The sequence below is a fragment of the Nyctereutes procyonoides genome, unplaced genomic scaffold, assembly GCF_905146905.1.
Source record: "Nyctereutes procyonoides isolate TBG_1078 unplaced genomic scaffold, NYPRO_anot_genome, whole genome shotgun sequence".
In the NCBI taxonomy this organism is placed as follows: Eukaryota; Metazoa; Chordata; class Mammalia; order Carnivora; family Canidae; genus Nyctereutes; species Nyctereutes procyonoides.
In genome coordinates this window covers 9,357,416-9,374,451 of record NW_026575130.1, presented here as the reverse complement: position 1 = coordinate 9,374,451, position 17,036 = coordinate 9,357,416, and positions in this window count along the sequence as shown.

The window sequence follows — 17,036 nt, the reverse complement described above, 5'->3', positions numbered from 1 at the left end:
AGCATACATCCACATGCCAGAATTTTGAATGCCATACTAAATAAAGGGGTTTGAAAAGAAGGTTCTGTAAAGTCACTGTTTCTGTAGATTGTTCCTTTCTGTTCTTTGTTACTTTTGGGCTCTCTCCACTCAAAGGATGCCCTTTAATATTTCTTGCAGGGCTGGTTTAGTGATCACAAATTCCCTTAGTTTTTGTTTGTCCCGGAAACTCTTAATCTCTCTTTCTATTCCAAATGACAGCCTTGCTGGATAAAGTATTCTTGGCTGTATATTTTTTCATTTAGCACATTGAATATGACATGGCAGTCCTTTCTGGCCTGCCAGGTTTCTGGGGACAGGTCTGCTGCCAGCCTTATGTTCTACCTTTGTAGATTATGGACCCCTCATCCCAAGCGACTTTCAGAATTTTCTCTTTATCTTGTTATGAATGCATAGAGAAGATGTGGTACAGATACACAATAGAATATTACTCAGCCATCAAAAAAGAATGAAATCTTGCCATTTGCAACAATGTGGATGGAACAAGAGGGTATTATGCTAAGCAAAATAAGTCAATCAGAGAAAGACAAATACCACATGATCTCACTCATATGCGGAATTTAAGAGACAAAACAGATGAACATAGGGAAAGGGAAGGAATAAAATAAGATGAAAACAGAAAAAAAAGAAAACAGAGAGGGAGGCACTATAAGAGACTCTTAACTATAGGGAACAAACTGAGGGTTGCTGGAAGGGCAGTGGGTGGGCGGATGGGGTAACTTGGTGATGGGTATTAAGGAGGGCACGATGTAATGAGCTCTGGGTTATATGCAACTGATGAATCACTAAATTCTACTCCTGAAACTAATAATAATAAAATAAAATAGGGGCACCTGGATGGCTCAGTGATTAAGCATCTGACTCCTGATTTTGGATCAGGTCGTGATCTCAGGCTCCTGGGATGGAGCCCCAGATAAGGATCCACTGTCAGGAGGGAGTCTGCTTCTCTGCCTCCCTGCCCCTCCCCCTGCTCACACACACACACACACACACACACACACACACACACACACACTCTCTCTCTCTCTCTTTCTCTCTCAAATGAATAAATTAATCTTAAAAAAAACAAAGAAAAACAAGCTAACGAAAAACAAAACAAAACAAAAACAAGTCCTGGAAAAGTAATCTTTCCAGCCCCTTGTCTTTGTGGAGCAGAACTGTTCAGTGCTTATGTTGAGGCACCCTCTCAAGGTGGAGCACAACTTGATCGAAGAGTTAAGGCTTTGATGGCAGGGAATCTGGGTTCAAGCACTGGCTCTGAGCTGATACATGTGACCATGGTCAAATCATTGAATTTTTCTTTTTGGTTTCCTCAGGTGAAATAGAGCAGCTGATTCTGGGAGGAGGGTGGGTAAAATTATCTATATCTTCCTGACATATGGTAAATGCTCTGTAAGTGCTGGTTCTTACTGCTTATTTGCTAGGATACGTTAATGAATAATTTCAGGCTCCAAACCAGACTCTTTCCCACCCCTAGTTCAGGAAAAAATTAAATCCAGTAGTGCTGAATTTCTGGGAAGGTTTGAGTGCAGGTGGTTGGTTGCATTCCCCAGCCATGAAAAGACACCACCCTGCTCACGGTTGTGATCTTGAATTAGATGGTTCTGAATCCCCTGATAGTATTGTTGGAACTCCTGACTCTTTGGCAGACAGCTGCAGCTTGGTGAAAGATCTTGTCAGACATCTGAGATCCCTCTGCGTGGATTCCAGTCCCCACGCATCACTTTCTACAGGGGACTTACAGCCAGGTGTTCACTTTCCTGAACTTGTTTTTATTGATTCTGCAAAATTCAGCTGACATAATCACTGTGAAATGATTTTTAAATTGGGAAATATTAGAAAGATATTTTATAATAAGTTGATATAAATGTTTATAGAAATAAAAACTCAGGCTTGCCTAGAACTTGTTTTTGTTCCCTTTGGAATGATGTAGGCGATCTTAGGCACTTCATCTTCTCCTTTTACAGTGTTGTGACACTTGGGCAAGGTCCTAGATACAAGAAAGGCTGTAAAATGCTTATTAGTCAAATTTTGCTAATTTTTGGTTAGCCACAGTCAATGATCTGAAGGAGAAAGACAGAAATTTTGAGGGGATTATGATGTGAAGTTAAACTATCCATGTGTTTTAATTTGGATGAATTTGGAGAGTGTTGAAAGGGCTGCATATAAGGCAACATATTATAGATCCTTGATTTCAAGCTCAGAAATGAATGAAAATACACTTTTCTTTATTTCCAAATGTCTGTTTTTTTCCCTGAATTCCTAATCCACTTTCTCTTTTGTACCTTAGTAAATACAGCTAATAATTAGTTGAGGTTGAGGGAGAAAGTACATGCTGTTTGCCTTAGTCTAACTATACTCTTTTCCTGGCATGTTCATAAGTTTGAGCAGAACTACTTGCTGGGAAACCTTCCAAATTCTTCTGACTTTGGGGGTCATCAGGGCCCAGAGTCACTCGTGGTTATGGGGACCAGCCCTAGGACTCCAGTCCACTCCCAGACGGGCCTCTGCTCTGCTGGTATGGTGTTTGACAGTAATATATTGCCATCCCTTTCTTCTTCCAGTCTTTTTCTTCCCTCCCTCCCTTCCCTTTCTACCTTCTTTTCTTCTTTCTTCTTCTTTCTTCTTCTTCTTCTTCTTCTTCTTCTTCTTCTTCTTCTTCTTCTTCTTCTTCCTTCTTTCTTCTTCTTCTTCTTCTTTCTTTCTTTCTTTCTTTCTTTCTTTCTTTCTTTCTTTCTTTCTTTCTTCTTTCTTTTCCTTCCTTTTTTTCTCTTTTTTCCTTTATTAAATGTTACCATATAATTGCAGGCTCCTTTGTTCCAAACCCACTCCTCCCCAATCCTTTCTCTCACTTCCAGAAGTAATGCCAATCCTGAACTCCAGGGCTATCTTTATAGCCCAGCTTTTGTACTTTGCTTTATTCCTCATCCATAACAATGTAGTATTGTTTTGTGTTCAACTATATATCAGTGTCATCATCCAATACATATATTTCTGTAACTTTCTGCCTTTTCTCAGCATTATGTTTTTGAGATTTAGCCATGTTTTTGCATGTAGAGGTAGTGAATTAGTTTTAACTGCTGTATAGGATTCCATTGTGTGATTATACTACTATCCTATCCTATACTAGCACTATACTCTAGTACTATATAGTGTGCTATGTTACTGTATTACTTCTTTAGCTTTGTTTCTTTTAAAGTTCAAGAGTTTTAATATTTTACATGTAGGTCATTAATCCATATGGAAGTTAGTTTTCTATGTGCTATGAGGCAGAAATTTTATTTTCTTCCATATGAGTTGTCCTCATATTTTTTCAACTCTTTTACGTTATGTATGACAAATCTGAGGTCCATAGAAGTGGAATGGCTTGCCCAAGATCACACAATGACCTTGTGGCAGGACTGTGTCAGAGAATACATTTTCTTTTTTCTCTTTGTTGACCTGACATTGCAGTTATTTTTATATTACATGATTCTTTATGAATTAGTAAAATTAACACAGCTTACATTCAAATAACTGAATTTTTAAAATTGGGTTATAATTGACATATAATGTTATATTAGTTTCAGGTGTATGACATGATTCAGTATTTGTGTATACTGCAAAATGATCATCACAATAAGTCTAGTTAAGATCTGTCACCCTATGTTATTACAAAAATTTTTTTCTTATGATAAAGACATTAAAGATCTACTAACTTAGCAACATTTAAATATACAACGCAGTATTATAAACTATAGTCATCATGTTGTACATTACATCCCCACAGCTTAGTTATTTTACAACTGGAAGTTTGTATCTTAATTATTTATAACTGGAAGTTTGTACCTTTATCTCTTTCTTATATAAACTTATACAAACCTCTGGCAAGTGTACCAGAATCTCTGCTAAACTCTTGAGAATGTCCTCACTTGCTAAGAAAAGCCCGATTCAGGACTTAAAAACCATGACGATAATATGAAAGCGCTTTTCTTCTGTTTAAGACCCATGAGTTCAAGAACTATTTAATATTTCTTCTTGGTTTCCTCCACAACACTTTCTTTGTGCCATCATTATAGAATTTATTTTATGATGTCCAGGGCATTCCAGTGGGTTGATTTTGTTTATATAGATTGCAAATAGCTTGAGGGCAGGAGCCTTGTTATGCTCATCTTATTCTGGAGATTTATGTATGTACTAAAGTGTTTTTGACTTGAAAAAAGTGTATGAGTGGGGAAGCTAGATCGAGATATATAGGGAAAAGTATTAAACAAATTTCATTTTCTGAACATAAATAATTTTATGTTAATTGAATTGTTAGAGCTTGTTGTCCAAAAAAGTGACTATAAAGTGTACTATTATTGCTTTTAAAAGCACCTACATAATTTGTTTAATTTTTAAAAATCAATAAATTCATTAATATTTAGGCAAGTTATTTCCATTGGTTTTCCATTGGTTTGCCTTTTTGGGAGCAAATATTTTGTTTAGAGTTTATTTTAATTGAATATATAAATCTTGATTAGCACACAGATTTTTGGATTTCATCAAACACACATCTTTCCTTGGATTTACTGGGAAAACCTGCTGGCTGCCGACCTAAGATTTTCTTCTAATTCTTGTGTTATTTAGATTTGAGACTTGTAGAAACATTTAGTTTGCTTATTTGCTTTCTTTCTGATACTTTCTCTTTAAACAAGAGGACATTATTTGAGACAGAAGATGTGTATATAAAGAAATTACATTTCAGATAAGTGAATTAGATTAGGGGTCACTAACATAATCAGGAAGACTTGCAGCTATAATTCTTCATTCATCTGTGAGTTTATAAGGAAACTGGTTGAAGGTCATTTAAGGATACATCACTTTTCTGGGTATTCAGGGTCTGCCCTCTATTGGTGAGATGTGCTGGAAAAAATGCCTTTATCCCTCAGAATTCTGTACTAGGTTGAAATAAATTTTACTAAGTAAGCATAGTGTTGCTGGGAAGTCAGGTATGAATGAGATAGAAAACTTTAAAAACTCAAATTTGGATTTCATTTTTTCTTAGTCTGGGACTTGTTAAACAGAAGGAAAGATTGCGGGAATGCTAAAGAAAAATAGATAAATTATGGGAAAATTTCAGTTTCACATTTAGAAGAATATCTACTTAGAAATCTTGAATCAAATGAAGGTCTGGACACCTTTACTGAGGAAGGAGTAAAGTCTACTCCTTTTGCCTCCACATACCCAATACACTATTACACTTCACATAAATATGTCTTGATCTTTTGTGCATACTGGTTATTCCCTAATAATAACCCCAGTGCTCTTGTTATTAATGAGACTTTACGTATTTTGAAATGCAAAATTATTTAGTTCTTGGCAGGTTATCCCCAATTTAAGGGTTTCTAATTTACATTGAAGTTATAACTTCATGGAACAAAATTATAACTTCATTTTAAAAAACCTGATGTTTAGTGGGCTCATTAAACAAAAATAACAGTGCAAAAATATTTAGGTCATATACTATTTTTGCTATTTTGCCTTCTTTTTGCCTCTTATGTGATTTTTTTTTTGCATTCAAATGTAATATATATGAGAAGTCTTGGAGGAGGAAAACACATTTTTATGTATTACTCTTTTGGAGTAAATGCTACCTGAGTGGGCTCAGAAACCAAAACTGGGTTTTTACACATAGACTTTTTCATAGTCTAAAAACTGCCTTTCCTGATGATTATGCAAAGTTGAGAGTTATTTATCTCTTTGTCCCAGTTGTTGGCTTGTAGAATTCAGTGAAGTCTGAAGAAGTAAATTCCTCTGTCAACTACATAAGAATCTTTTCTTCTTCTTTCTTCTTCTTCTTCTTCTTCTTCTTCTTCTTCTTCTTCTTCTTCTTCCTTTCTTCTTCTTCTCCTTCCTCTTCTTCTTTTCTTCTTTTTCTTCTTTTCAGTAAGCTCTACAACCAGTGTTGGGCCCAACATAGGGCCTGAACCCACAACCCCGAGATCAAGTCATGAGCCAAGATCAAGAGTCAGACGCTTAGCCCACTGAGCCACCCAGGCATCCTAAGAATCTGTTCTTAATAACCTCATAGAATTCCAGTATATGTTGCAGTCCTAATTCTCTGTACCTGTGAATGTGTTCTTATTTGGAAATAGTCTTTGAAGATGATTAAGTTAAGATGAGGGCATTAGGGTGGGCCCTAATCTAATATGAGTGAGTCCTTATGAAAAGGGGAAATGTGATCCCAGAGACAGACACATAGAGAAGGGAGACCATGTGAAGACACAGGAGGAATGGCATCTGCCACTGCCACAGAACACCTGAAGATACTAGAAGCTGGGAATTCTTTGAAACTGTCAAGAGGCCAGTTTTCTTTCTGTATATATGTACATATGTATGTGAAATCTCAGGATCCTGGGTGGATTTGTAACCTCCTTCCATGAAATGAACTGCATCTGTTTTTAAGCATTCTTGAGTTGTAGGGTGAGAAATGGAGGTGGTTTGGCCAAATATTCCTCCCTTGTGCTACATTGTATCCTGAGCATACCTCTGACTTTGCATTGATGGCAAGACCATTAGTTTTTACATCATGAAAGAGAGTGTAGAGTGAATCAGAGTGCTTCATTTCCAATTCTGGCTCTGCTACTTTCTAGCTGTGTGAACTTGGGGAAGTTACTCAACCCCTCCGAGCTTCAGTTTTCTAATATGTAAAATGAGAACAATAAAGTATCTAATATACAGGGTGGTTGTTAGTATTAAACAAGATGATATGTATGATGAGTTAACATAAAAGGGTATGTAAGCACTCATTAAACAGCATCTATTACTATTAGCTCTTTACATGCATAGATCATGAATTCTTTTATGTCTTACTGTCAGAGCTTGGCAGCAGCCCTCTGGAACTATTTGCTGAGCTGAACTAATCGATTAGAGTTTGATCACATGGTGCCCATGTTGTTTAAAGGCAAGGAACTAGTTAGGTTTGGACATGTTGGTGGATTGCTTAAACTCATGCCACTGGCCTCCAAAGGCCTTGAATAAGAGCATTTTCTTGGATCATTGCAAACCTGTTGCTGGTATTAGAAAGCAGCTCAAAGGATCCCTGGGTGGCGCAGCGATTTGGCGCCTGCCTTTGGCCCAGGGTGCGATCCTCGAGACCCGGGGTCAAATCCCACATCAGGCTCCCGGTGCATGGAGCCTGCTTCTCCCTCTGCCTATGTCTCTGCGCCTCTCTCTCTCTGTAAGACTATCATAAATAAATAGAAAATTAAAAAAAAGAGAAAGCAGCTCAAGTGCACATGAGGAAGGGTCATCACCTCTGTAAAGCAAGCATCACCAGTGTTACCTACTGACTTCTTGCTGTAATTCAGGGCTAACTGGATTTTAGTCAAGTATCTTTAAGTCCCAGTATCTTTAAGAGAGCACAACCATACGTGGAATTGCTAGGAAGTTACACGACAGAAGAAAGAATGCTGCAGTTATCTGTGATGATATTTTTCTGAGTTTACTTTTACTGAGTGTCAATAAAGTTCTATGCTATTGAACTTAAACAGGAAGAGACTGGTCATGAAAAGCCCATTATCCTAAGCTGGGTGTTAATAATCTCTTTGTCTTTGCTAATATTATAATACACTGCATTGTGCCAGGCTTGGAGCACAAAGTATCAGGGTTATATAAGTGTTCTGGCATGTGGGACTGCCTGAGAAGGACACTTGGAGTTCTAGCTAGTTGAACTGAACTGCGGGAACAACATGGGTGAAAATGTCTCAAAATGCCTCTTTTTTTTTTTAAAAAAAAGATTTCATTTATTTATTCATGGGAGATACGCAGAGAGAGGCAGAGACACAGGCAGAGGGAGAAGCAGGCTCCCTGCGGGGACCCTGATGCAGGACTCCATCCCAGGGCCCCAGGATCATGCCCTGAGCCGAAGGCAGATGCTCAACCACTGAGCCACCCAGGTGCCCTGAAATGCCTTTATTTTAATGACTCTTAATACAGCTGCGTTTTGATGCCCTTCCCACCAATTGTTCCTTCTGGAAAGTTACATATCTTTCTCCTGTGAATAGCTTACAATCTTTACCCAAGGAAACCTGTCAAGTGTTTTGAGAGATAGTGACTCACTATTTTTGAACTCAGGGTATTGGAAGAAAACTACTGTAGTATTATTCACATTAGCCAAGATATGGAAACAACCTAAGTGTTGTTAGTGGAAACAACCTAAGTGTTGTTAGTGAATGAATGGATGAAGGGAGATGATGTATCATGAAATATTATTCAGCTGTAAAAAGGAAAGAAACCCTGCCATTGGACAACATGGAAGAACCTGGAAGATGTCATGCTAAGTGAAAGAAGCCAGCTACAGAAAGGCAAATACTACATGATTCCACTAGATGTGGAATCTAAAACAGGTTAACTCCTGAAAGCAGAGAGTAGAACAGTGGCTTTCCAGGAGCTGGGGTTTGGGGGAAATGGGGAGATATTGGTCAAGGGGCGCAAAGTTTCAGTTATGCAGAATAGATAAGTTCTGGAGCTTTAATGTACAACTGGGTGACTATAGTTAATACTACATTGTATACTTGAAAATTTTGTTTGATGGAACAAAATTTACTAAGATATATTTTATTTCAATGATACTGGTGCAGTTAGGCCCAGAAAGGCCATCAGGTTGTAAACTTGAAATTTACTGAGAGTAGATCTTAAGTATTTTCACCACATTCACACACAAGAAATGGCAACTATATGAGGTGATGGATATGTTAATTAGCCTGATGGTGGTGATCATTTCACAATCTACATGTATACCAACATATCACATTGTGCACTTAAAGTGTATACACTTTTTATTTGTCAATTATACCTCAGTAGAGCTGGAGACACAAGAAGAAAATGACCTAGGTGCCACATTAGCTTTCCTTTTATGACTGGTGTTTAAGCCTGTGTACGTGGGCTTATATAGAAGCCTTGGGGATGGTAAAATAGTCACCAAAATACAAGAAAAAGCATTTAGTTTTTAAGAACAAACGGTACATATTCTTAGTATAGAATGAAACCTGCTTATCACAGATATGCCGAGCTTTTGTTCTGAAAAGAAGAAAAGAATAGCTAGTGGTGTAGAGCCCTTATCAGTGGAATTAATTTATCATTATTAATTAACTTAGTATAGTTACAATTACTTATTAATGTAATGATTATTGTTATTCATCACATAAGAGGTCTTGTAATCTCAGAGTTGGAGGAAGTGGTAGAGGCACCAAGTCCCTCCCAGAGAGCAGAGTGGTGAAGCTGTAAGGTTGTAGAGCTTTCCAGAGTGGTAACATTTGTCCTGCATTGAAATCCTTGCTCAGTCATTTATCTACTGGATAGCCAGTGATCCAACTTCTCTAAGTCTCAGCCTTTTTTTACTTGTAGAAGAAGGAGAATAATAGTTATTATTCAGTGTTATGAGGAGTCAATGTGACAGTATGTAATAGTAGTATCCTGTCACATGCTCTCTCAGGAAATCCTCAAATAGCTTAAAACAAAGCAAAACAATTGAAGACAGCTTTCCAGTCTAAATCAATAAAAACAACAAAACCCACACACCATAATATTTTGAAGATAAATAGAAGTCAATACATATTTAAGTATTAGCATAACGAGAAGAATTTCAAGTACTCTCAGTAGCATAGCAAGTGAAACATGGGATATGAGTAGCATTTTTGCTTTATCGAAAACTATCAAGGCTATGTTAACTACTTAAATTTTTAGAAGATGTCAATACTACAAAACTGATCATTTGTAGTTTCTTTTGGTTTAGCTATATACACAATCAAATAACCTGTGAATAATGGCAGTGCAGTAGGTGGAATAATGAGGCCTCAGACATGTCCATGTCCTCCTAATTCTTGGAACTATGAATATGGCATGCTATATGCTGAAAGAGAATAAAAGTGGCAGAAAAATTACTTTTGCTAATCAGCTGACCTCAAACTAAGGAGACTACCCTAGATTATCCATGTGAGGTGAATGTAATCACAAGCATCCTCAAAAGAAGGAGAGGGAGGCAGAAGCGGGAGAACCAGAAAGGTGGTAACATCGGAAGGACCTGGTTTGATGCTCCTGGTTTTGAAGACTGAAAGAGCCAAGGAAAGCAGGCAGCCATGAGAAGCTGGAAAAGGCAAGGATATATATTCTTCCCTAGAGCCTTCAGAGAGGAATGCTGCCTTGCCAGCAACTTGATTTTAGCCCAGTGAAATCCATTTTGGATTTCTGAAATATGGAACTGTAAGATAATATATTTGTGTTGTGGTTTCAAGCCACTAAATTTTGGTGATTTGTTATAGCAGTCATAGAAAATGAGTACAGGCAGCTTTGTTTCTTTCTTTTCAACCCTTTTACCTTATTTTTTCTTTTCTAATTGCATTGGCTGATACTTTCAATACAATATTTAATAAAAGCAGCAATACTATTATTTTTTTAATATAAGGATCTTAGTAATAACGTTTGTTATGACCAAGGCTTATAGTTGTTGGGAACTGACCTTAGCCAGCAGAAACTCTTTGAGTTTGACAATATGGTCTACTGAAGTGTTTATATGCTTTCAGACTCCTAAAAAACCACAGTCTTGAGGAGAACATAAATATGGTAGTACAGTTATAATTTCTTGTCTGATAGTGAACATGTCAGAAGCAGGTGGAAATTTAGAGGATTGGGGTCAGGTGTGCTGTGGGGGTTTTGGCTTTTTTTTTTTTTTTTTGCTCCAGAAAGAGAACTTCAGAGTGGAGGGAAGTTTTGGTTGAAATGCATTTTTTTGGCCAAGAGACTCCCACAAAGATTTTCTGATTTTATTTACACGACAAGCCACTGGTTCTCTTACACAAAGTAACTGCATTGGATATACCATTTAAGATGTTGCTCTAAGACATTGTTTCCATCAATTAGTAAATAACTTTCAATCAATAATCCTTATTTAATGGAGTCTTCTACTGGACACGAAGATGACAAGGTGAATAGAAGGTCCTGATCTGGAGGGGTTCACAGTTAAGGGAAGTAGTCTTTGCTGTTTTCTGTTATTAAATTAATATTATTTCTGCAGAAACTTGAAAATAGGGATCATGAAATCTGCTGGTGGTGTTTTGTTGCAGACTGGAGTTGCTGAGTTTGCAGAGACCTGGCCACAGGAAAATCAGTAATATCCATTTCTTATCTTGATTTTAAAGGGAATGTTTCTAACTTTTGGATATTAAGAAAGACGTTTGTAGATTGTGGTAATGGCTTCATGAGTGTATATGTATCTTCAAACCCACCAAGTTGTATACATTAAATACATGCGGCTTTTTGTATATCAATCGCACCTTTTTTTTTTTTTAAAGAAAGATGTTTGCTGTTTCAAGTTAAGGAAACTCCATTCCATTTCAGTTTTTATTGGGAGTACCAATTGAATTTCATCAAGTCCTATTATTTTGTTTATTCATTAGAGACATACAGAGAGAGGCAGAGACACAAGCAGACCTCCCTGTGGGGAGCCTGATGCAGGACTTGATCCCGGAACCCTGGGATCACCCCCTCATCTAAAGGCAGACACTCAACCACTGAGCCACCCAGTAGTCCCTAATTTCCCCATTTTTAATGTTTTATATTTCTCTTCTTTTCTACCAAGAGCATAATATAATTAGACTTTCTTCTCTTTCTTATATTTTTGGGAAAGTTGAGGAGCTAGGGAGGAAAAATCTTTCAAAATTAATAGATCCCTTAACTCTGAAAGTAGAAAAGATGCCTTTATTGTTGTGGCATTCTCAGAGCACCACCAAAATTGTTAGATGAATTCAAGAAGAGAAGTGAGAGCTAAAATGGCTGTAAGTTACGCACAGTAAATTATGGGTGATAAGTTTAACACAGCAAATAGTGCAAAATATGTGGCTAAAATTTACCCAAGGATAAATTCTCTTGTCAAACATGTTTATCCATTTTTCCCATTATCACTTGTTTTTGTGTGTGTTAGTTTTTATTTTCTGAATGGAAACAGAATAGTTCCCGAAACTCCATGGTTATTGAACCCCAACATGCCTAAGATATTTGATACTTTGTCCATCTACCAACATTTCAGCCACAAGTGGAATCAACAATGATTTCTTCCACAATCTGACCATTTCAGTATTCTTACTATCTTAGTGACTTTATATATTGGCTCAATATAAATATGGCTCACCTTTTTTCCCTGTTCTCATATTCCAATCTCCCCTTTAATTTGCAAGCACAAACTCATAATTTAGCAAGAAAAGTTGGTTTCTGGTTGACTGCCTATTATGTACTCTGCTGAAACACATTTCTCAAATGGAACTTTATTACTCTTGGATCTTGTCATTGCCTTGAATGATGGATTTTGGGTCAACACTGAAATCAGGTTCCAACCCAAGCTAAGAAATGAATCCTAGTACATTTTTAAGGTGGAGATATGAAAGGGGATTGAGGATAGCAGTGAGGAGTGGAAAAGAGTGCCAAATAATAAGATGTTACTAGTAAAGACAGCTTTGCACAGAGTCACTCTTTGGGAGAACTCCGGTGACAGGGGCGTAGCCTGCAAACCCAAGCTGTGGCAGGTTTTGAGTGCATCAGATTAAATAATGTTGTAGAGCAGCAGAGTCCAAACTGTGTTCTATGGAAACTGTATCTTTTATCCCTTTCCCAGACATTCCAGTTCATATTCTTACACTTAATGACCTTAGTTGTGGAATACCCACTACTATTTCATAGCGCATCTGTTTTCTGGAGGATATAATTTGGACCAAAAAGAGTGAGAAATAGTTCCTCTAAGTCTTTTTCGCTGTCACTATTAGTGTTGATACTATAAATTGTAAGAGGATAGAAAGGAAAATGCCTATGGAATCCTGTCCCTTGTAAAAAGGGACTCCTTGTTATCATATTTGAAACAATAGAATAGTCACGCCAATTTTAACATGAATTATATGCTTACTGTTGTACTGCATATTCTCACACTTAGTTGTTTATATTATCCTAGGATACCTTGTTCTGCATTCCTTTGAGTAATTGCTTTCATTCATTTATTTATTCAGCAATTATTTATTTAGTGCCAACTTTATGCCAAGCATCATGCTGGAATGAAGGATATAAGAACAAACAACAGAGACATACCTCATGCCTCTCTCTCTTTATAAAGCAAAACCATATAAAAAGTGCCATGATAAATGATACATGATGTAAAGGGAACATAGAGTAGAGGTGCCTAATCCAGATTTGAGGATCTAGAGACGTTTCCCCAGAGCTAGCAATGTCTAAATTGACACTTGAAGAGTTAGGAGTTAAGGAAATAAAGTGGATTTTTAGTTTTAAAAAAATGGATGAAGAAGTGGCAGAGCTAAGACCTGGAAGTGATAGAGAAGAGTCTGGTTGAAGAGCTGAAAAAATAAGTACAGGTTATCTAGATAGAGTGCAAGGGAGGAATGATGAGAGATAAGCCTAGAGAAGTAGATATGGGCTGACTACAGGGGACCTTGTAAATCAAAACAGGAAGTTTGAAATTTATTCAGAGAGAAGTGACGAGCTTCAATTTAAAGAATTTTAAGCAGGGAAAGATCATTCTGGCTATTTTGTAAGGTAGGACCAACTACAAGTGATCCTTGAACAATATTGATTTGAACTGTATGAGTCCACTTACGTATGGAATTTTTAAAATATAAATACAGTACTGTAAATGTATTTTCTCTTTGTTAAGATATTCTTAATAACATTTCCTTTTCTCTAGCTTACTTTATTGTAAGAACACAGTATATAATATATATGACATACAAAACATGTGTTAAGGGTATATGTTATTGGTAAGACTTCTGTTCCACAGTAGGCTATTAGTAGTCAAGTTTTGGGGGAGTCAAAAGTAATACACAGATTTTCCCCTATGAGGAGGTTGGCACCTCTAACTCATACATTGTTCAAGGATCAGCTGTAAGATTTGCTACTATAGGAATCCAGATAAGAGATACGAGTTACTTGGTTCTCACCATGGAAAAACTAGGAAGATGAGAGGTCTGGCATATATTGAGCCAGGAGAATCCGTTGGTCATGGAGAGTAACTGGGAATGGTGAGAAAGAGGTTGGGTCACATATCACAGGTAAGTTTTGGTGCTGCCAGCAATGTGAATGGTGATCCCATTTCCTGAGATATGTAGCACAGGAGGGAGAACACGGTCTAGAGGCAGAGGGCCAGCTCAGTTCTGCACATACTGAGCTTGAGATGCACATCTGGAAGTATGCAGCTGCAATCAAAACTGAAGTTTGGAGGGAAATTGGGGCATATTGACGGTAACTTAATTCATGATAGACGGAGAGAGAGAGAGAGACAGGCAGAGGGAGAAGCAGGCTCCACGCCGGAAGCCCGATGCAGGGCTCGATCCCGGGACTCCAGGATCACGCCCTGGGCCAAAGGCAGGCGCTAAAGCTCTGAGCCACCCAGGGATCCCCGATGGTAATTTAATTTATAGGACTTTAGAATTTCACTATGAGAGAGAGAGAGAGCAGTTTGGTGGACTGGTGGGGCAGAGCTTATTGGTGGATTGAACAATTAATGAAGGTGAAGAAATGGGTAGATTGGGAATATAATCAACTTCCAAGAAGTTCTGAAGGGGAGGAAGCAAAGAGAGAAGGCAGCAGCTAAAGGGGTACATAGCATTGAGGATATAGCTTTTATAAAAATAGAAGATACCTGAATATATTTAAATGTGATTAGGATGGAACCTGAAGAGAAGAAGTTGGTGTAACAAAACAAGGTGCCTGCAAAGGCTGGGATGGACGTGGAGCATCTGGAACAGAGGTGAGCCTCAAGTGGGAGGAGTGACATTATTTTCTATCATAATAGAAGGGAAGAAAGAAATTAACCGTGAAGAGGTGGGCACATTTTCAGTCTTGGTGGAAGGATTAGAGGGAGTCTCTTCCATGGATTGTTTTTCTTCTTCTGCACATGCAAGATCAGCCACAGAGAGCAAGAAGGGTGGAGATTAGAGAAAAGGAGGAGGAGTCTGAATTACCCACCTTCACCAGGGAGATACAGATAGATTGCTCTTGGTAGGTGTCCAATGCATAGGTGAATTTGAAGACTTAGAATTTATGGTGAGAACAATCTGTGTACTACCAGGTGATTTCCTCCCATGGCACTAACTGAACTAGACCAGGTAAAGAAACAGAGAGCATGAACAGATGGGTTATTATAGGAGTTGGCTTTTCTCAAGTGGGCATGTGGAAGAACAATTAGATATTGGAGTTACTGGTATCAGTGCAGATGAAAATTTGAACTGTGTAACTTCAGTTCAGGACGAAAGGCAGTGGGCTTGTGTCAGGCATAGTAGGGAGAGGGCTGAGAGATAAAGGGGATGGAGGTTCCATATGATTCCAGAACAGATATGGTGGGAAATTTGGGGTGCAAATGTCTGGCAGGATAAGAGAGAGGGCTCAGAGTGATATATTTTAATATATTGTTCCAGAGTTGTAGTAGTTCCAGGGGGTGACAAAATCAATGTGCTAGAGGAGGGGATGGCAGGATTGAAGGGCGAAGGTCTTTAAAAATGAGGTCCAAGGAGATAATGGACTGAGATGGGGGTTGCATTGCTCATGTTGACATTGAAGTCACCTGTGGTGATAGCGGCACTAATGGTGGAGAAGATTACCATGAACCGGGTGCCAAAGTCTTTAGTGAATGCAGAGAAATGCCTGGGGGCCTGCAGAAACTTTATTGAGGAAGAGTAGTGTGGTCAAAAGATAGTCATATGAGCCTCAAAGAAGTAGGGCTTTGCATCATATGGATAGAGGATTAATTTTTACTGGCAATGAGGACCAATATGATGCTCAACATGCTTTCCATCCTAAAGGTTTGTGAGGTCTGTTGAAGAATTGGCAGCTTCCAACTTGAGACAGTTGCTGAAGAGCAAGCTCAGAGTTTTAGTTGATACTGATGATGAGAGAAAATTTCCAAAGGTGATTCACAGCAAAGGGAAGTTCGCAACCCTCATATTAATGCCACCATTATTACATTATGAGAGACTAGACTAACAGTCTTTCTCAAAGAGTGGACCTGGACCAAAAACATTATCACTACCAAGGACATTGTTAGAAATAAAAATTCTGAAGTCTGATCTCAGACCTATTCATTCAGAAACTCATGGGGGCAGGGCCAGCAATGTATGTTTTCAGAAACTCTCCAGGGGAGTATGACTGCTAGTTTGAGAATTCTTTTTTTTTTTTTAAAGATTTTATTTATTTATTCATGAGAGACACACACACACAGAGAGAGAGAGGCAGAGACACAGGCAGAGGGAGAAGCAGGCTCCACATAGGGAGCCCCATGTGGGACTTGATCCCAGGACTCCAGGATCAGGCCCTGGGCTGAAGGTGGCGCTAAACCGCTGAGCCACCCTGGCTGCCCTAGTTTGGGAATTCTTGAACTAGATCTAGCTTTCTAATGTGGAGGAGCAATGGAAAGATGAAAAAACACAAATTGAGAGAAAGAAGATTTAGAAGGTAAACATTTGATGTTTAAATGGACGACAAACCATGCATACTGCACAAAAAAAGTGCAGTCATGTAACAAAACCATGGTTCCTAGCTTCACTGCCTGCTCTGTAGCCTTCAGCAATCATGATGTGTTTCATGCTGTTTACTCCTATTCTCCATAGAGGTGATTCAAATCCTCTCCATTTTCTTTAAAAATTTTTTTATTTATTTACGATAGTGAGAGAGAGAGAGAGAGAGAGAGAGAGAGAGAGAGAGAGAGAGAGGCAGAGACATAGGCAGAGGGAGAAGCAGGCTCCATGCACCCGGAGCCCGACGTGGGATTCGATCCCGGGTCTCCAGGATCGCGCCCTTAGCCAAAGGCAGGTGCTAAACCGCTGCGCCATCCAGGGATCCCTCTTTAAACTTTTAATCCTCTCTAGCTACTTATTAGATGACTGTATCTACTTCATACATATTTTTAATTTAGACCTGAAAAAGATTATAACGCATCTTTAGGTTAAGAACTAGCTGGAATGTTAGTAATTTTCTGTGTGGACTGT